Raw genomic sequence first — 19,781 nt, 5'->3', positions numbered from 1 at the left:
TATTATCACATGTCATAGTTTACATGGAAAAAAGTTTGAGTTCTTAAAATCCATGATCTCTTTTTTTCATCCCCTGCCCACATTCTCTCCTTCAAATGCCACATCCTAGTCAAGAGGTCAGAATGTTCTACATTAATATAACTGTAGTACTTTTACATGTATGTAACAAAATTGTTGCTCAGGACAGTTGTAAATTATGTGAAGAAGATTTTGTTTGACTACAAGTTGCAGTATGTAGCACTTCCCAATATCAATAAATTCTGAAAATCTCATGACTGCAGCATGTGAGACAGCTTATAGGGGAAGTGAAACTGTAGTGACTGACCACACATTTGTTTGCCATCTGTGGTACGTTGAGGAACTCTGACCCAAATTGAAAAGTAGACTGGCAAGATCAATTGTGGAGGTAAAATTGCAGCGTAACATGACTGCGTATCTGGTTTTGATGAAGTGATGCAGCTGCACGCTTGGCAGCTCACTCTTGTTATAACAGGAGGCTTGCTTGTGGAGGGTTCTAGAGTGCAGCACACAGTGTTAAGAGGAAGAAGACTTAAGTAAATTACATTTACTCTTGAACCCTGATGATTCATCTGTGAGTCTGAGGTCTGCGATAGTTGATTTTTAAACCTTTCATCTTCTGGAGTTGAGCAACAAGGTCGTATGAAATATTAAATCGGTCATTTAAAAAAAATATATATATATCATGGATACCTTGATTACCATTGAAGGTGTTTTGTGAAGATGACTCAAAATTATTTATAATGCATTACAATATATATGGTGTCAAATTTTGTCGTGGTTTTTCTTACATTATTGAAGATTTAGAAGTATTTGTTTTAATGTGCCAACTTTCAAAGTAACTTGTGATATTTGAATGTCTAGGTTTCCTTTACAAGTGCTTGAATTGCTGGACTTTTTTAAAAATCGAAACATTAGTTTTATGCAAAGAAATCTGTGCTGACATTATCAAAGGGCAATAGCATACTTAACAGATTGAATATAGGAAAGTAAAGACTGGAAATGACTGCAGTACTGTATATGCTGTATTTTTGCCACGTTGTGTTACAGCATTTGGTGCGGAGTCTGTTGAATACCATTAGATGACAATGTGCAGTTTTACTTGCAAGTTTCAGTTTGAGGTGATAACTTGGACTTTGGATGGCAGACTAAACACTGTTGAGGATTTACACTCTCTCTATTTACAATACTTACTTTACATAGATTAACATAATACAAAGGGGAAGGTTTGTGGGGAGGTTTGTGGGGCCCAATGAAATGCCCTTTCCCTGCCCCTAAGCCTTTATCTGTTCATTGTAAGAATCCTATAATATTGCGCCAAATGCTACCAACTGGCTACATACCATGTAAGATATCAACTAAAGAAAATCATTAAAACTCAGATTGAAGGGGGAAGAAAATCATTTTTTTCTGACTGAGTACATGAATATTTCCATCCAGCTTTCTTAAAAGAATTTTGAGTTAGCAAAAGGAGAAGTTACATCAGTGTCAAAACAAAATGAATATTTCTGATGCCTCCAGTGTTCCTCTGTAGTATTTTTAACCCAGTGTATGATTAATTAATAGTCTGTTTTGTTCCTGAAATAATTTCTAGTTTTAGTCTCGATTACAAAGTCTGTTTAAATGAATTCTGATTTTTTTTTGCGGGTATTTTGTTAATGCAGTGGGTAATAAGCTCCCATTCTCCAGTTTATCAACAGGAAGTCCAAAAAGTGCTTTCTGAATTGCTGGCTTTTGCTGCTACTCACAAGAAAAATCTTGGTGTAAACATCTCAACATTTTTGATGCTTTTGTAAATGTTGAGCACCTGGCGCCTGTGGGGCCAGCAGGCGGAGACAGTTGCCTGGAATCTGCCGTCCGCGGCGAAGCAAAGGCGTTCACCGCTGGCCCCGAAGTCAGGGTCCCACAATGGTCTCGCGATCCCTGTGTCGAGAAGTTCGGGTTTTCCGATGCGTAATTTAATGGGGATTCCCTTGTGCGAAGAGCTGCCGTGACCGTCAACAGGCTGTCGAAGCATCCAATCAAAAGGCAGAATTCTCAGACAGCGAACCAGGAAGTGGGCAAGCTCTTAAAATTCTAACTTTTATGCAAAACAAAGATTGGGGCCCTCGCACGGGGGAAAAGGCAAACCTGAAATCAAGATGAATAAACTTTTTAAAAAAAAAAAAAAAAAAAATCTTAAATTTAAATGTTATTAAATGAATAAATTTGACACTCCACAAAATTTAAATTAGTTTTTCAGGGCCGTAACATTTGTTTAGCAGTCAATGCACTGTTAAAACCCCAGTTTCACCTAATCCAAAAGGGTCTAACTTCTACACGAGTATTTAACAGCGGTATTACTGTGAAAGAGCCTAAGTTTTCGTCAGTTTCCATGATTTGTGATTTCACTGTCGGCTCAGTGGAGGGTGGGGGTGTTGTGCGGGTCCACAGCGCAGCCAGTGTCGGAGCAGTGAATGACAGACTCCAACTTCAGGATTTCCGCGTTAGGCTGCGCATGCGCTAAATCCTGAAGTTGCGGTCAGTGCGGAATGACGGCGAACACTGCCAATTCAGGACTGCAAATTTGGGGCCATTAGGTTTCTTGTTATGGCTGTGTGTGCACTAGGAACTATATGGTTTTAAATGATTCATTAGTTCTTTGTCTGTACCAAGATAGATAGATTTTTGGACTCTAGGGAAATCAAAGGATATGGAGATCGGGCAGGAAAGTGGAGTTGAGGTCGAAGATCAGACGTGATCTTATTGAATGGCGGAGCAGGCTCGAGGGGCCGTATGGCCTACTCCTGATCATAATTCTTATATTCTTATGTTCTGAATGACCTCATCTATTGGCGGACCAGACAGGAACGCCTCCCCATCCTGGCCATCTCTTTGAGGTATGTAACACATTTTGGCAGGAGTAAAGCAGAGAGTTTTTATGACTGATGGCAAGATTAGCTATATTTACAAAAGTAATATATAATTTTAAAAAATCACTTTAATGTAGCTTTTAAAAAAATTTAAAGTATAGGTACAATAATCCTAGTTGGTTTGTTTGTACAAGAACACTTGTTCGGTAGCTGTCATAGTGCTTTCAGACCTGCAGGTTCTACTGTGAATTCTTCCCAGTGAGTGATAGCAAGGAAAAGTCTTTTTGCTGCCTGACAGCCCGTGATTTTCAAAATAACGCAGACTTTATTAACATCAGTGTTGAAAATGGAGTATAAGTAAGGTTGCTTAATAAGCATCAAATATGACCGCATGGATAGAGCCACATTGCACACTGACAGCCAGAGGATTCTCATGGCGATCTCTAGCTCAAGCCATACTGCTACACAGTCTGGGGGCTTCTGTAGTCACTGAGCTGTTGACCAGCACTAGAGTGGATGTTATTAACATTAATTTATGCAGCCTCTGTGTAACTGCACAACAGAGACCATTGATTGTTGGCAGGACCTAAGTTGATGCGATTGTGTTGATCATTGGATGTGATTCATACCAGTGTTGAAAATGTCTCTTAACCAGAGCCGTGCCTCAACTACAGCCAGCAGTGACGTTCCTTGACGCTAAACCTGCAAATACAGATATAAATAAAGGTAACCGTGTGAGGTTTTCTAAAATGAAGTTTTCAGTCCATGCCCTCAGTTGTAAGTTATCTATGTGGCAACACTCGCGCAGTCTCAAGTTATAGTCGGAAAGCACGATTTGGTGAGTGCCGCAGCACTGGTTGCTTTATGTCCATCATTTCGAGCAACAGCAGCTAATAGTCCACTAACGTATTGAGTTGGTTGAGGCTGCTAGATTATGATGACCAATTCTCAAACCGATACACCTCAATATACTGGAAAACGCAATATTGAAATTTCAGTTCCCTTGAAAGGAAGCAATGTTTTATGGATCATCCGCCTTAGCTTTCAATCAAGGACAGCTGGAAATCTAGACATTTGTCTTAACATCAAATTAAATATTACGTAAAAACATTACGAAACCGCCTTTGACTATGTCATTATGTTCCTGAACAGGTCAGGAACTGAAAGGAAAAATCTATAGGGCATTCTACTTTTTACATGACCAAGTAGAGCAGATGGAGCGTGTTTCAGTGGAAGAGCATTTGGGAAACAGTGATCAAAATAACATTAGGTTTAGAGTAGTTATGGAAAAGGACAAGTGCAGCAACTCAACTGGAAGAGGGTTAAGAGAAATTGGACAGGATAGAAACCGATAAAGAGGAGGCACTTAAATGGCTGGCAGTGCTCAAAAGTAGAAAAGTCACCCGGTCCAAATAGGATGCAACCTAGGTTGCTGAGGGAAGTAAGGGTGGAATTAGCAAAAGCTTTGGTCACAATTTTCAATCCTCCATGGATATGGGAGTGATTCCAGAGGACTGGAGGGTTGCAAATGTTACAGCCCTGTTTTTAAAAAAAGAGAAGTCAGCCTAATGTCGCTGATGGGGAAACTTCTAGAGACTATAATCCGGGACAAAATTATTAGTCACTTGGAAGAACAAGGGTTAATAAATGACAGGAAATATGGATTTGTTAAAGGCAAATGATTTCTGACAAACTTGATTGAGTCCTTCAATTAAGTAACGGCGAGGGTTCATGAAGGTACTGCAGTTGATGTTGTGACTGTCGGAAGGTATTAAAGTGCCACATAATAGACTTGTTAACTAAATTGAAGCCAATGGGATTAAAGGGGCAGTGGCAGCTTGGATACAACATTGACTAAGAGGCAGAAAGTGGACAGTAGTGAATGATTGTTTATCAGAGGGAGTGCAGCGAAGATTCACGAGACTGATTCCTGTCGTAAGGGGAGAGATTGGGTCGACTAGGCCTGTATTCACTAGAGTTTAGAAGAATGAGAGGGGATCTCATTGAAATGTATAAAATTCTGACAGGGCTAGATAGACTGGATGCAGGGAGGATGTTTCCCCTGGCTGGGCAGTATCTAGAATGAGGGGTCACAGTCTCAGGATACTGGGATAGGACATTTAGGACTGAGATGAGATTTCTTCACTCAGAGGGTGGTGAACCTGTGAAATTCTCTACCGCAGAAGGCTGTGGAGGCCAAGTCATTGAATATATTTAAGAAGGAGATAGATAGATTTCTAGACACAAAAGGCATCAAGTGGTATGGGGAGAGAGTGGGAATATGGTACTGAGATAGAGGATCAGCCATGATCATATTGAATGGCGGAGCCGGGCCGAATGGCCTACTCCTGCTCCTATTTTTCTATGTTTCTATCAGACTGCTGGAAGAATACAGTGGTGTTTCCAGGGGTCGGTATGTGGACCGCTGCTCTTTTTAATATATGTTAAAGACCTGGGCTTGGGTATAGGGGGGCATCATTTCAATGTTTGCAGATGACACGAAGCTTGGAAATGTAGTAAGCAATGAGGAGGATAGTAGCAAACTTCAGGAAGACAGACAGACTGGTGAAATGGGCAGACACGCAGCAGATTAAATATATTGTAGAGAAGTGTAAAGTTGGTGCATTTTGGAAGGAAAAGTGAGAGGCAATATAAATGAAATGGTCCAATTTTAAAGGGGGTGCAGGAACAGAAACCTGGGGGTTCACATATACAAATCTTTGAAGGTGGCAGGACAAGTTGATAAGGCTATTTAACAAAAGCATATGGGATCCTTAGCTTTATAAATAGAGGAATGGAATACAAAAGCAAGGAAGTTCTAGTAAACCTTTATAAAACACCAGTTAGGCCTCAGCTAGAGTATTGTGTCCAATTCTGGGCACCACACTTTAGGAAGGATGTCAAGGCCTTGGAGAGGGTGCTGAAGAGATTTACTAGAATGGTACCAGGGATTAGGGACTTCAGTTATGTGAAGAGACTAGAGAAGCTGGGATTGTTCTCCTCAGAGCAGAGAAGGTTAAGGGAGATTTAATCAAGGTGTTCAGAGAGTAGGGATAAATGGGTCATTTCCGGGTTGGCAGGCTGTAACTAATGGGGTACCGCAAGGATTAGTGCTTGGGTCTCAGCCATTTACAATCTATATCAATGACTTAGATGAGGGGACCAAGTGTAATGTATCTAAGTTTGCGGATGATACAGAGCTAGGTGGGAAAGTAAGTTGAGAGGAGGATGCAAAGGGATATAGACAGGTTAAGTGAGTGTGCAAGAACATGGCAGATGGAATATAATGTGGAGAAATGTGATGTTATCCACTTCAGTAGGAAAAATAGAAAAGCAGAATATTTTTTAAGTGGTGAGAGATTGGGAAATGTTGGTATTCAGAGTGACCTGGGTGTCCTTGTGCACGAATCACAGAGTTGACATGCAGGAACAGCAAGAAATTAGGAAAGCAAATGCTATGTTGGCCTTTCTTTCAAAAGGATTGGAGTATAAGAGTAAAGAAGTTTTATTGCAATTATATAGGGCTTTGGTGATACCACACCTGGAGTACAGTTATTGGTCTCCTTACCGAAGGAAGGATATACTTGTCTTAGAGGGAGTGAAATGAAGGTTCACCAGCCTGATTCCTGGGGTGGAGGGGGGGGGGGATTATCGTATGAGAAGAGATTGAGGCGACTAGGCCTATATCATGGCTGACCTTCGACTTCAACTTCACTTCCCTGCCCGATCCCCATATCCCTTGATTCCCTTAGAGTCCAAAAATCTATTGATCTCAGCCTTGAATATACTCAGCGACTGAGCATCCACAACCCTCTAGTGTAGAGAATGCCAAAGATTTACAACCCTCTGAATGAAGAAATTTATCCTCATCCTCAAATGGCCGACCATTTATCCTGAGACTATGCCCCCAGTTCTAGACACTCCAGCCAAGGGAAAGAACTTCTCAGCATCTAGAGTGTCGAACCCTCTCAGAATCTTATGTTTCAATGAGATCACCGCTCATTCTACTAACCTCGAGTGTATAGGTCCATTCTACTCGATCTCTCCTCATAGGACAACTCTCAAATCGGAAAGACGGAACCTCCAGCGGTGCAGCGCCCCCTCAGTACTGCACTGGATCATCAGCCTAGGTTTTGTGCTCAAGTCTCTGGAGTGACAATTGAACCCACAACCTTCTGAATCAGAGGCGAGAGTGCTACCACTGACCCATGGCTGACACATGCAGTTCATTCTTTTCGTGCAAAGCTTCTTTGCTGTCTGATCTGTTGCATTCGGGAGTTTTTCTGGGTGTAACTTCCATTTATTGATTCACACTTTCATGTGCTGTTACCTCATGTCAAAACAACTGAGGTAAACTTTCAGGATGAGGCTTTAGGGAAGAACCATTTGACTGTCCTGGTTCTTGTCAGTACCTTAAAGGTACACTGTCCTAGTTAATTTTTATATGTGAATATGGCAGAGTGTAACTATGATAGATAATCTATTTTTTTTTAAATAGCCTTTATTTTCTAGCAGGGCACAATGGAACAACTTTGGGTCTAATTTTTCTAAAATGGAGAGCTGGATAAATACACAAAATTTGTAAGTTAGACATCTGACTTTTTTTCTAAATGCTGGATGAATGTATACCTTTTTCTAAGGGGCAAATGTATAATTGCAAAGTATACAGAGAAAAGGAATAAATAAGCAGTTTTTATTTAATATCAAACCTGGGAACCAGAAGGTGGGGAGGAAGAAGTTATTGGTTAGCCAAGACTAGGTGGTGACACTGGAGACTTGCAAGCATGGACATTAATATTTTAACAGATGTTTCTGCTCATTTGTATGAAAATGCAGCGTTCTTCAAATCGCCACATAACTGTTCGATCCATAGCAGGTGCGTTTGAAGAAACCCATAGCACCACCAATAAAACTATTACAAATCACAGTTACTAGCAGAACAAATAAGTGGCTGAGTGCATTTGCAGTAACTTCCCTTTTTTAACAAACATCTTAAATTCTGAGGCATGACATTGTTCTGAAGTCTTTCGTGGCACGTCTGCAGTGGCATTTTTCTACCTCATAAGATGAAGGAGAGCATTCTGAGTGGCAAAAGGGAGGATATTTTTGTAATTTTTTTCATTTAAAGTGACGTGTTGATCCTGGGAATGGAATCATGTTTTCTAAATTGGGCACACAAGACCATATTTTAACCCCCATGCCCAGCGAGAATTCAACTTGCTCGCGCCGCACTTTCGTGCCGCGCCATTTTAGAGGGCAGCGTTGGAGGCCCTTGTATCAGACAGGCAAGGGCCTCATAATTATTCAAAAGTTGGGGTCCGATGACATCATTTGGACCCCGTGCAAGTTTATTCCCGAGCCATGTGACTCTTGCAGAGTGCCGAATGCACCTGGGAATTCTGGCGGTAAATGGATCCAGGACCACAAGAGGCCCAGCTTGGTTTTAATTTTTTTTATTGGTTTCTTTGCGGGCCAGGAGGAGCAGGAACAAGAAAAGCCTTGGGCCTCTCCTACTCAGGCTTTCCCCTCCACCCCCCCCCCTGCCAACTCCCTCAACCGTGATTACCTCTTGACACCCCGCCCTGATCTTCAGAGGCCTGAAATCCCATTCCTGCTTGCCGGCCTCCATGTCATTGCCGCCGGGATTGGGTGGGAGTCAACATTTAAAGGAGGCCCGGGAGTTATAATGGCCCGCTCGTTTCAGCACCTGTATGATGCAGGTTAAAATTGGAGCTACAGTGTCTGCACTGTGCACTCCCCAGTCAAGTGGGGCTCCTGCCTTTGCTGCCGCAGTAGTGTATCTTAATCCTACCAGAAACTGGAGTACGACTGGCCAGACTCCTTTTGAACGAGGATATTGGAACTAACGAGGTGAACGTCACTTTGGACTGAACTTTTACAGAACAAATCACATTATCAAATTCAAAAAAAACCCAAAAAGCTGTACAGGAGATTTGATTTATTTTAAAAGAAGGATTAAGAGCTTATTTCTTTACAAAATAAGAACACAAGGAGGGCTTGACAATCACATTTCTAAAATGATAACATGTACCACTACTAATGGTACTTTTTTTTATTAAAAAGACAAAAATCATTCAGTAAAACAATAATCTCTCCAATACAATATACGCAAATTATGAAATCTCCACAAATTTGTGATCACAGTAGGATAACTAAACCAGCCATATCAATACCTTGGCTGCAAGAGCAGGGCAGATGCTGGGTACTCTGCAACGAGTGGCTTGCCTCCTGGCCCCTCAAAGTCTCTCCATTATCAACAAGACTCAAATCAGGAGTGTGATAGAAAACTGACTACTCCTCTGGATGGGTGCAGCTACAACTGCACTCAAGAAGCTCAACATCATCGAGACGGAGCAATCTACTTGATCACTGCCCTTGCCACTGGACTAAATATCCACCCCTTCCATCACTGACACACACTGGCTCCAGTATGTACCATCTACAGGAACCATATCAGCCAGCTCTGACAAAGGGTCCCCGACTCTCAACGTTGTGTTTCCAGCATTTTCTGTTGTTATATCAGCTACTTGTTGAGCTGACTTCAACATCACCTCCTAGGCCAGCGACCTCTACTAGTACAAGATAGCATCAGCTTCAAACTCCCCTCCAAGGCACACGCCATCCCTAATCATCATGGACCTATATCGCCGTTCCTTTATTGTTGCTGGATCAGAATCCTGGAATTCCCCATTAGCACCATCAGCATCAGGAATGCAGTGTTTCTAGGAGAAGGCTCACCTTCTCCGGGTACCTAATGATGGCTAATAAATGTGGCTCTGTCTGCATCGCCCATGTCCTGAGAGCAAATAGAAGCAAACTGCTCTGTGAAAGAACCACACTAACCCACGCATCAGACAGCCCTACTTTTGCAGGAAGCATGTTACTTGTTTCATTAAAATGTTCCTAGGGTCTCTTGTTTTGAAGGGAGTGAGAGAAGAAAAGAAAGATTGTGCTGATCGGCTAGTTTACATAATTGTTCAGCTAGTTTCAGCCCACATATTGTGCACATCTGCTTTAGGGAATAGTTTGGAACTTTCCAAATTGCACTGTTGGTCTTTTGAAATAGACAGTGGGTAAACTGCTTTCCTCTTTCTTTTACAAAAAGAAAATACTGCAGATGCTGGATATCTGAAATAAAAACAAAATGCTGGAGATACTCAGCAGGTCAGGCAGTATCTGTGAAGAGAGAAAGAGTTAACGTTTCAGGTCGATGACCTTTCGTCAGAACTGGAATAAAGCAGTTCTGCTTTTTTCCAGTTCTGACGAAAGGTCATGGGCCTGAAACGTTAACTCTGTTTCTCTCTTCACAGATGCTGCCTGACCTGCTGAGTATCTCCAGCATTTTCTGTTTTTATTCCTCTTTCTTTTCCTCACCCTCCACTGTATTGTATTAAATCTCACTGGTGTACTGTTCCCTGGGTGGTACATCTGTTGGTTCTTCATCCAGGTGGCATGTCTGTGAGCTGTGCTTGAGCCTGTACTCACCTGATGGCCACCTGTATTTTCCAGCAAGGGTCTCTGGATAATGATGAGGAGCAGAAACTTGACCTTTTTTCCTCTTAGCTAGCCCATGAGCTCTGAAGCCACTGCAGTGCCAGAACTGCTGCCCTGGCTGAAACCAGCTAAATAACGAGAGACTGGGTGTCAAACCTGGACAAGGTGATATCTTTCTCCAGTAATGGTGTGGAGATGCCGGAGTTGGACTGGGGTGGACAAATGTAAGAAGTCACACAACACCAGGTTATAGTCCAACAACTTTATTTGAAATCACAAGCTTTTGGAGCGCTGCTCCTTCTTCAGGTGAAGTGGAGAAATGCATAAAGACACAGCTTATATAGTCAGAGAATCATGTCAGATGTTTACAGGTAACCTTTCCAACTGCCATTTATCACACCTCGGCAGAGAGATAATCACAGACTCGAGTCGACATTGGCTTGTTCTCTCTACACAGATGCGGCCGGACCTGCTGTGATTTCCAGCCAAAAAAAAAAATGTTTTTTTGTCTTGTTTTTCATACAGACCCCAGCATCTGCAATATTTGACCCCTTGTGACCCCACCTCATTGTTCTTTGATGTAATGTTTTCCTGACTGACCTGTTTGGACACCATTCACACCTTTGACTGCTGTGATTATCTCTCTGCCGAGGTGTGATAAATGGCAGTTGGAAAGGTTACCTGTAAACATCTGACATGATTCTCTGACTATATAAGCTGTGTCTTTATGCATTTCTCCACTTCACCTGAAGAAGGAGCAGCGCTCCGAAAGCTTGTGATTTCAAATAAAGCTGTTGGACTATAACCTGGTGTTGTGTGACTTCTTACATTTCTCCAGTAAGCCACAGGAAACTTGGTTCTGCTGCTTCAAAGTAGATCTCTGGGTTACAGGGATATTTGTAAAACACTAACCGTTCATGAGACCCATGCACTTCAAGATATTGAAGCTACATTTTTTTGCTGAAATTGATCTCCTTGGCTCCTTGTTCTGTTTAATGCCTTGGGTTTAATCTGCTACATGGCTCAGATTCAACCTACAATGCAACAAGTGGAGCAGCCAATTCAGATCGAGATGGTAATATATTTAGTAATAAATTTGATAATGTAAACTGGAATTCCTCCAGAGTGAGGAGATTTGTTGACATTTGGTCAAGTTGTAAAGTATGTTTTCCAATGTGCTAGAGAAAACAGTGTATGCAGGATTCTCGATTTTTAAAGCATTAGGCTGACTAGGAATCAATTCGAAGCTGTGCCATTAATAATTTAGGTCAGAGGTTCAAAGCGTACTGTATTTTGCTTCATCTATTAGTTTGTACCTTAAGAGTTCAAGGTTGTCTAGGATATGAAATATCTAACTTTTTTTGCCAAATACAGCATTGTGGGAGATTGTGTCCTGCCATGTCTTAGTGACGAGAGCTTTTACTGGACCTCCGCTGATTCTGCACTAGAACTGACTGCTGGTGATTCTCACTGTTTTATCTCTTCCTGTTCCCCACATAGTGTCTCGTTCACTTGATATCTCCCTCCAAAGGCTTGATTGTATTGTAGTTTTAGGCTGAGGATTAATTACTGGGAATACCTCACCATTAAGAATCGCTGTGAGTATGTTTTCTTCTGAGAGAAGCCAGTTTGGTAATTACTGGCTTGGGCTGAGATGCGAGTATCACTTTTTAAACACTAAGGGGGAAAAGTTTTAGCGCCCTGAAAAAATTAGCATCCCTGCGGCCGAAATTGAATGGTAGCGCCCCAAGAGGGAAGCGGGGCGCTTCGTGCTGAGGTACTGCAGGCCTTCCTCCCCTTCTTAAAGCGGAGGGGCCTTGTGCAGCGCGACCCAGGGCCCAGCTGGGCCACCAGGGATCGGAGTGCCGGCAAAAGAGCCCGGCACTCAAGAGACGTGCCAGGCTCATGGAGCGCAGCCGGCACTCCGCGGGGGGGCTGCAGAGGAGGCCGGGGACAGCGAAGGGGGCAGGTGCTGGCAGGCGGCCTGCAACAAAGATGGCCGCCCTGCACCTCGCCTTTAATTAGCGTCACCCCGGCCGCAGGTAGGCCCCCCTGACCCTGTCGGACATAGAGTCTAGCGGTAAGTCAGGGGGCGGTACCGAAGATCGTGAGCGGGGCGCTGTGCACAGCGATGACGTCATCGCCGGTGGCGCAGCTCTTAGGGCGCTAACGGGAGGAGCAAAGCAACCAAATTTTTCCCCCTAACTACTTGCGATTCAACCTCGTGCTACTTTCTTCCAGTGACCACATATATAGCAGTGTTCTGAAATATATATGTGCCCATTCCGCAAGGAACTAGCCAGTGAATGTTTGGCTTTGGTTCTTGTTATATAAAGTAAAGCCATGTGAGTTAGTCACTGGCAGAATTATTTGCTGAATGAAGTGAATATCTGGAGACAATTTACATTCTTGAAATTAGACAGAAGTAAAACTGCAATTGTTGGAAATCTGAAATAAAAACATAAAATGCTCAAAATACATAGCAGGTTCAGAATCTGAACCGAGAAAAGATAGGTGGAATCCTTTGTCACAATTGTCTCTCTGACCTTGTAGACAGTTCTGATGAATGGTCTCCACTTGAAGTGTTAGCCCATCTATTCTTTTTTTCAGTTGCTGAGATTTGCTGCGTGTTTCCAGCAATTTTCTGTTCTTAAATAGAATTTTCATCATGTTTAAATGCTACACAATCCTAGCCTACTAGTGGTTAAAACAGAGCCACTAACTAACCAAGAGTGTTTTACTTTCTCACTTTCCTGGTTTGAAAAATGAAAGTATTTAATAGCCTGCGAGTAAAATCTGTCTAGCTATTCCTTCACTCCAACCCTTGATATATTGCATTTTATCGGGCCAATTGAAGGTTGGGTTTGTCCTAAACTAGGAGCACAGCTGGGAATCGGCTGAATTGTGTGTTTCGGAACCTGCGCCTGTGTAATCCTCGTCGCCACCTTTTTTTGAAGGGGGCCGATCCACATACTGATCCTGATTTGGATGTACCAGTACACACTAGGCAGTTCCACCCATCCTGTCCACACTGAGCCAGAATAATGGAATCAGGTTTCTGTGTAAACAAGGCTATGCTTTCTCTGCGTTCTTGCTGCCTATTGGAGCTCTTCTCCATCCTGCTTACTTCATGTCTCAGTTGCAGAAAAAGGATTCCTTTTCAGACTTAATTTTCAGTCACCACAAAAACTACTTTGAAAAATTGAGTAACCGTTTGTGGTGATTGGAAAGTTAATTTAGGCATAACAGTGCCCTAAGGACACGTAGTAATTTTGTTAAACTACTGCGATCCAATGCTGGAAAAATGTCCCAACATTTAACCGAGTCCTTACACAGTTTCTGAATACAACAAAAAATGCACCTTTGCAATCAAGGCTACGGCAGCCAGCATGTTTCCTAGCACGTAGCAGCTCTGGTTGTAGCACTGCTTTCCCATTCAGTTTACTGAAAAATGGGGGGGCAGGCAGCTGTCAGGTTCACTTTGTAGCTTCTGTAAGCAGAAATTGGGTGGTTGACAAAAGCTAGCGTACTCTTTAGTGAGCTTTTGTAAAGATCAAAATATGTATCATTGTGTACCTAAAAATCTAGCTTGGTGTGCTTTTTGTCTTGGTATCTACTTGTTGAACCCTTTGTAACCCATTGTTGGATAAGCTTGGTAAGGATTGAGAAGATTGGTCAATTTTAATAAAGACACTTCTTAATGAAGTCACAGTTCAGTCTCGGTTTACATGATTACTATGTTTAATCTGGCAAACAGCGTTTCTTTTGAATTCGCAAATGTTACTTTTTGTCTCTATCTGCACTGAACACAATGCAACGGGATCAATGCAGCCATTTTTTTCATTGCTTCAGGAGAGTTGAGGTTTATCATGCTGGCAACCTATTCACTTGCTCTCGGCTGATTTCTCTTGTGGTATCTCTGTTGTCTGAGCAGCAGAGGGCTCGACTGAAGAAATTACTCTTCACATGCCCTCACCTTTTTGTTCGCAAAAATGCTCCCGCCTCTTGTCAACTGGCCGTGTTTTGCAGCTGTGATGGTGAGGTTTACTCTTCAGAGTATTAGAAAGAAAGAAAGGCACTATAGAAATGTAGTTTTTCATGACCACTGGACGTCTCAAAGCGCTTTACAGCCAATGAAGTACTTTTGAAGTGTAGTCACTGTTGTAATGTGGGAAACACGGCAGCCAATTTGTGCCCAGCAAGCTCCCACAGCAATGTGATCATGACGTTGGTTGAGGGATAAATATTGGCCAGGACACCAGGGAGAACTTCCCTGCTCTTCTTCAAAATAGTGCCATGGGATCTTTTACGTACACCTGAGAGCAGACGGGGCCTCGGTTTAACGTCTCATTCAAAAGACGGCACCTCCGACAGTGCAGCACTCCCTCAGCACTGCACTGGAATGTCAGCCCAGATTTATGAGCTCAAGTCCCTGGACTGGGACTTGAACCCACAACCTTCTGACTCAGGCAAGAGTGCGACCAACTGAGCCACAGCTGACGCTATTAAATTATGAGCGATCCATTTATGTAGAGGGAGAGAGAGCTGGCTTTCTTCTTAGAGCCACGTATGATCTACATCATTTTTAACAATCGTCCAAAGCTGACAAACCATGATAAAAATCACAATATAAGAACAGGAGTAGGCCATTGAGCCTCTCGAATCTGTTCCACCATTCAATGAGATCATGGCTGATCTACAACCTAACTCCATATACCTGCCTTTGCCCCATATCCCTTGATACCTTTGGTTAACAAAAGTCTATCAATCTCAGTTTTAAAATTAACAATTGATCTAGCATCAATTGCCATTTGTGGAAGAGAGTTCCAAACTTCTATCACCCTTTGTGTGTAGAAGTGTTTCCTAAATTCACTCCTGAAAGATCTGGCTCTAATTTTTAGACTCTAGTCCTAGTCCTAGACTCCCCAACCAGCAGAAATAGTTTCTCTCTATCTACCTGATCTGTTTCCCCTTAATATCTAGAAGACTTCGATCAAGTCACCACATAACCTTCTAAATTCCAGGGAATACAACCCTCGTTTGTGAAATCTCTCCTTGTAATTTAACCCTTGAAGGCCGGGTACCATTCTGGTAAACCTACGGTGCGCTCCCTCCAAGGCCAATATATCTTTCCTAAGGTGTGGTGCCCAGAACTGCTCACAGTACTCCAGGTGTGGTCTAACCAGGGTTTTGTATAGCTGCAGCACAACGTCTACCACCTTGTATTCTAGTCCTCTAGATATAAAGGCCAGTGTCGCATTAGCCTTTTTGATGATTTTTTTTTTGTACCTGTTCATGACATTTTAATGATCTATGTACCTGGACCCCCAAGTCTCTTTGGACTTCCACTGTTTCTAGCTTTTCACCAGTTAGAAAGTACTCTATTCTATCCTTTTTAGGTCCAAAGTGGATGACTTCACATTTGCCTACATTGAAATCCATTTGCTACAATTTTGCCCATTCACTTAATCCATTAATATCTCTTGCAATTTTATGCTTCTATCTAAGCTGCTGACCGTGCTGCCTATCTTTTTGTGTCGTCACCAAACTTGGATGTGTGGCTTTCTATCCCATCATCTAAGTGATTAATAAATAAGAGTGAATAGTTGAGGCCCCAACACAGATCCTTACGGGGCACCACTAGTCACATCCTGCCAATTCGAGTACCTACCTTTCACAAATTCACGCTGGCTCTCTCTGATCAGCTGAAAATTTTCAAGTTCAGTCACTCTTTCCTTAATTATAGACTCTTGTAATTTCCCGACAACAGATGTTAGGCTAACTGGTCTATAATTCACTGTTTTCCCCTCTCTCACCCTTCTTAAATAGCGGAGTGACGTGCTATTTTCCAATCTAAAGGAGCGTTCCCGAAACGAGAGAACTCTAGAAGATTATAGTTAGGGCATCTGCAATGCTCTCACATACTTCCTTTAAAACCCTGGGATAGAAAGCATCTGGTCCTGGGGATTTGTCATTAGTGTCATTATTTTCTTCATTACTGTTATTTTGCTTACATTAATTTTGGTGAGCCCCCGTCCTTGAGTCAATATTAGCTTCCTTGGGATGTCTGGCATTCTATCTTCTTCCTCTACTGTAAATACTGACGCAAAGTAATTTTTTAACATGTCCTCCATTTCATTATTTTCATTGACAATCTCACTGTTTTCAAGGGGCCCACATTACTCGTGATGACCCTCTTTTTCCTAATATAATTTTAAAGATTTGTGGGTTGATTTTGATATCCCTTGCAAGTTTCTTCATACTGCTTTTTTGTTGCTCTAACTATCTGTTTTGTCACCCTTTGCTGTTCTTTGTATCTCTTCCATTCACCAGGGTCTGTACTTTTTTGCATTTTTGTAAGCTTTTTCCTTTAGCTTTATGTTGTCCTGTACCCCATGGCTGGGTCTTTTTAGCAAGTAGAGCTCTTGCCCCTTAGGGGTATAAACTGATTCTGTATCACAAGTTCTTTTTTAAACACCTCCCACTGATCTTTTGTCATTTTACCCATTAACAGATTTGCCCAGTTTATTGTGGACTGTCTCTGTCTCATCCTGTTGAAGTCAGCCTTACCTAAATCTGGAATCTTAGTAGCTGTTTCGCGTTTCTCCCTTTCGGATGCTGCATTGAACTCGATCATATTATGATCGCTATTAGATAAATGTTCACGCACCATTAGCCTGTTAACTAAATCTGGCTCATTACTCATTACTAAATCTAATATGGCATGCCCCCTTGTTGGTTCTAGGACATATTGTTGTAGAAAGCTATCCTGAACGCACTCGAGGAATTCACTACCTTTATGACATGCGCTTGTCTGCTTATCCCAGTCTACATGATTGTTAAAATCCCCCATTAAAACTACTTTGCCTTTGCTACATGCTTGTCCAATCTCTGCAATTATACCATCTACCACTTCACTGCTGCTACCAGGGGGCCTAAGCACAACTCCCACTACAGTCTTAAATATTTTCTATTTCTTAATTCTGCCCATAAAGTCTCCACTGCCTGCTTACCTATTATTATATCCTCTCTCATCATTGAAGTGATCGCATCCTTAATTACTAAGGCTACTCCTCCCCCTCTGCCATTTTCCCTATCTTTCCTGTAGACCTTATAACCTGGTATATTTAGTTCCTAGTCCTGACCACCTTGCAGCTATGTCTCCGCAATGGCTACCATGTCATACCCTCTAAGTTGAATTTGCACCTGTAATTCATTCAATTTGCTCCTTATACTCCATGCGTTTGTATAAAGAACGCTTATTTGGGCCACGCACCCTAACCTGCCCTTCTGCTCTAATGTTTTACTTACACATTTCTTTTTTTCTTCTGGTTTAATGATTTTACATCTTTTAGTTTTCCCTTTACCTGTAGTGCCTAAAGCACAATTTCTAACTATCACTTCACTCTCTTCCTTTTCATTTGTTTCCAAACTATTATTTATACTACCTTTTCCACCTGAGCAACCTCCCCACCATTTACTAGTTTAAAGTCCTTGTGACCGCCCTATTTATCTTTTCCGTTAGCACCCTGGTCTGAGCCGGTTCAGATGGAGCCCGTCCCAACGGTACAGTTCCTTACTGTCCCAGTACTAGTGCCAGTGTCCCATGAAATGGAACTCCTCTTTCCCACACCACACCTTCAGCCACGTGTTCACATAGAAACATAGAAGATAGGAGCAGGAGTAGGCCATTCAGCCCCTGGAGCCTGTTCCGCCATTTAATGAGATCCTGGCTGATCATCCAAATTCTGTACCCCGTTCCTGCCTTCTCTCGCCTTCTCCCCATATCCCTTGATCCCTTTAGCCTTAAGAAATATATCTAACTCCTTCTTGAATATATTTAATGAATTGGCCTCAACTGCCTTGTGTGGTAGAGAATTCCACAGGTTCACCACTCTCTGGGTGAAGAAATTCCTCCTCATTTCAGTCCTTATCCCAAAACTGCACACAATACTCAAGGTGTGGCCTCACCAAGACCCTGTACAACTGCAGCAAGACATCCTTGCTCCTGTACTCTAATCCTCTCGCTATGAAGGCCAGCATACCATTTACCACCTTAACTGCCTGCTGCACCTGCATGCTTACCTTCAGCGACTGGTGCACAAGGACACCCAGGTCTCGTTGCACTTCCCCTTTTCCCAATCTATTGCCGTTCAGATAATAATGTCTTCCTGTTTTTGCCACCGAAGTGGATAACCTCGCATTTAGCCACATTGGGCAGATGCATGGCAAATGCAGTATATTCACCCAACCTGTCCAAATCTTACTGGAGTTTCTCTGCATCCTCCTCACAGCACACACGCCCACCCAGCTTTGTGTCACCTGCAAACTTGGAGTTATTACATGTAGTTCCCTCGTCTAGATCATTTTTATATATATATATATTGTGAATAGCTGGGGTCCTAGCACCGATCCCTGCGGTACCCCACTAGTCACTGCCTGCCACTCGGAAAAAGACCCATTTATTCCAACTCTGCTTCCTGTCTGCCAACCAGTTCTCTATCCAAGACGGTACCTTACCCCCAATCCCATGTGCTTTAAGTTTGCACGCTAATCTCTTATGCGGGACCTTATCGAAAGCCTTCTGAACGTCCAAATACACCACATCCATTGGTTCTCCCTTATCTATTCTACCAGTTACATCCTCAAAAAATTCCAGTAGGTTAGTCAAGCATGATTTACCTTTTGTAAGTCCATGTTGACTTTGTCCGATCCTGTCACTGTTTTCCAAGTGCTCTGCTATTACATCTTTTATAATGTACTCTAGCATTTTCCCCACTACCGATGTCCGGCTTACCGGTCTATAATTCCCATTTTCTCTCTACCACCTTTTTTAAATAGTGGGGTTACATTAGCTATCCTTCAATCCAAACTGTTCCAGAATCTATAGAAATTTGGAAGATGACCAGCAATGCATTTACTATTTCTAGTTCCACTTCCTTAAGTACCCTAGGATTCACCTCTCTAATCTGCTTATCCATATGCCAATTTGCACGTGGCTTGGGTAATAATCCAGAGATTATAACCCTTGAGGTCCTGTTCTTTAATTTAGCTCCTAGTTCCTGGTACTCTCCAAACAGGACCTCTTGTCTACTCTTTCCTATTTTGTTGGTCCCAACTTGGACCACAACAACTGGATCCTCCCCCTTCCTTCCTAATATCCTTTCAAGCCGGTTGGAGATGTCCCTCACCCTGGCACCAGGTAGGCAACATAGCATGTGGGACTCTCGATCCTGCTTACAATGGATGCTATCGTCCCCCTAATTATTGAATCCCCTACAACTACCACATTACCCTTTGGATAGCCTCCTGCTCCAAGGTGCCATGGTCAGCATTCTGGTTGTCCTTCTGACCGTCTTTATCTTTATCCTTATCCTCACAGATAGCAAGTACATT

The 19,781-nt window shown here is 42.4% G+C and overlaps 1 protein-coding gene across 2 annotated transcripts in view; it reads left to right on the top strand.

The window, feature by feature from the left end:
- Positions 1-19,781, top strand: part of socs6a (suppressor of cytokine signaling 6a) — a 54,481-nt gene that overhangs the window by 30,275 nt on the left and 4,425 nt on the right. The gene's annotated exons all lie outside the window — the stretch shown is intronic.

This window comes from Somniosus microcephalus, chromosome 7 (assembly GCF_052327205.1).
Source record: "Somniosus microcephalus isolate GS21.2 chromosome 7, FLI_Smic_1.0, whole genome shotgun sequence".
In the NCBI taxonomy this organism is placed as follows: Eukaryota; Metazoa; Chordata; class Chondrichthyes; order Squaliformes; family Somniosidae; genus Somniosus; species Somniosus microcephalus.
Note: the sequence above shows the minus strand (reverse complement) of the source record. Positions and strands in the feature narration are given on the sequence as shown.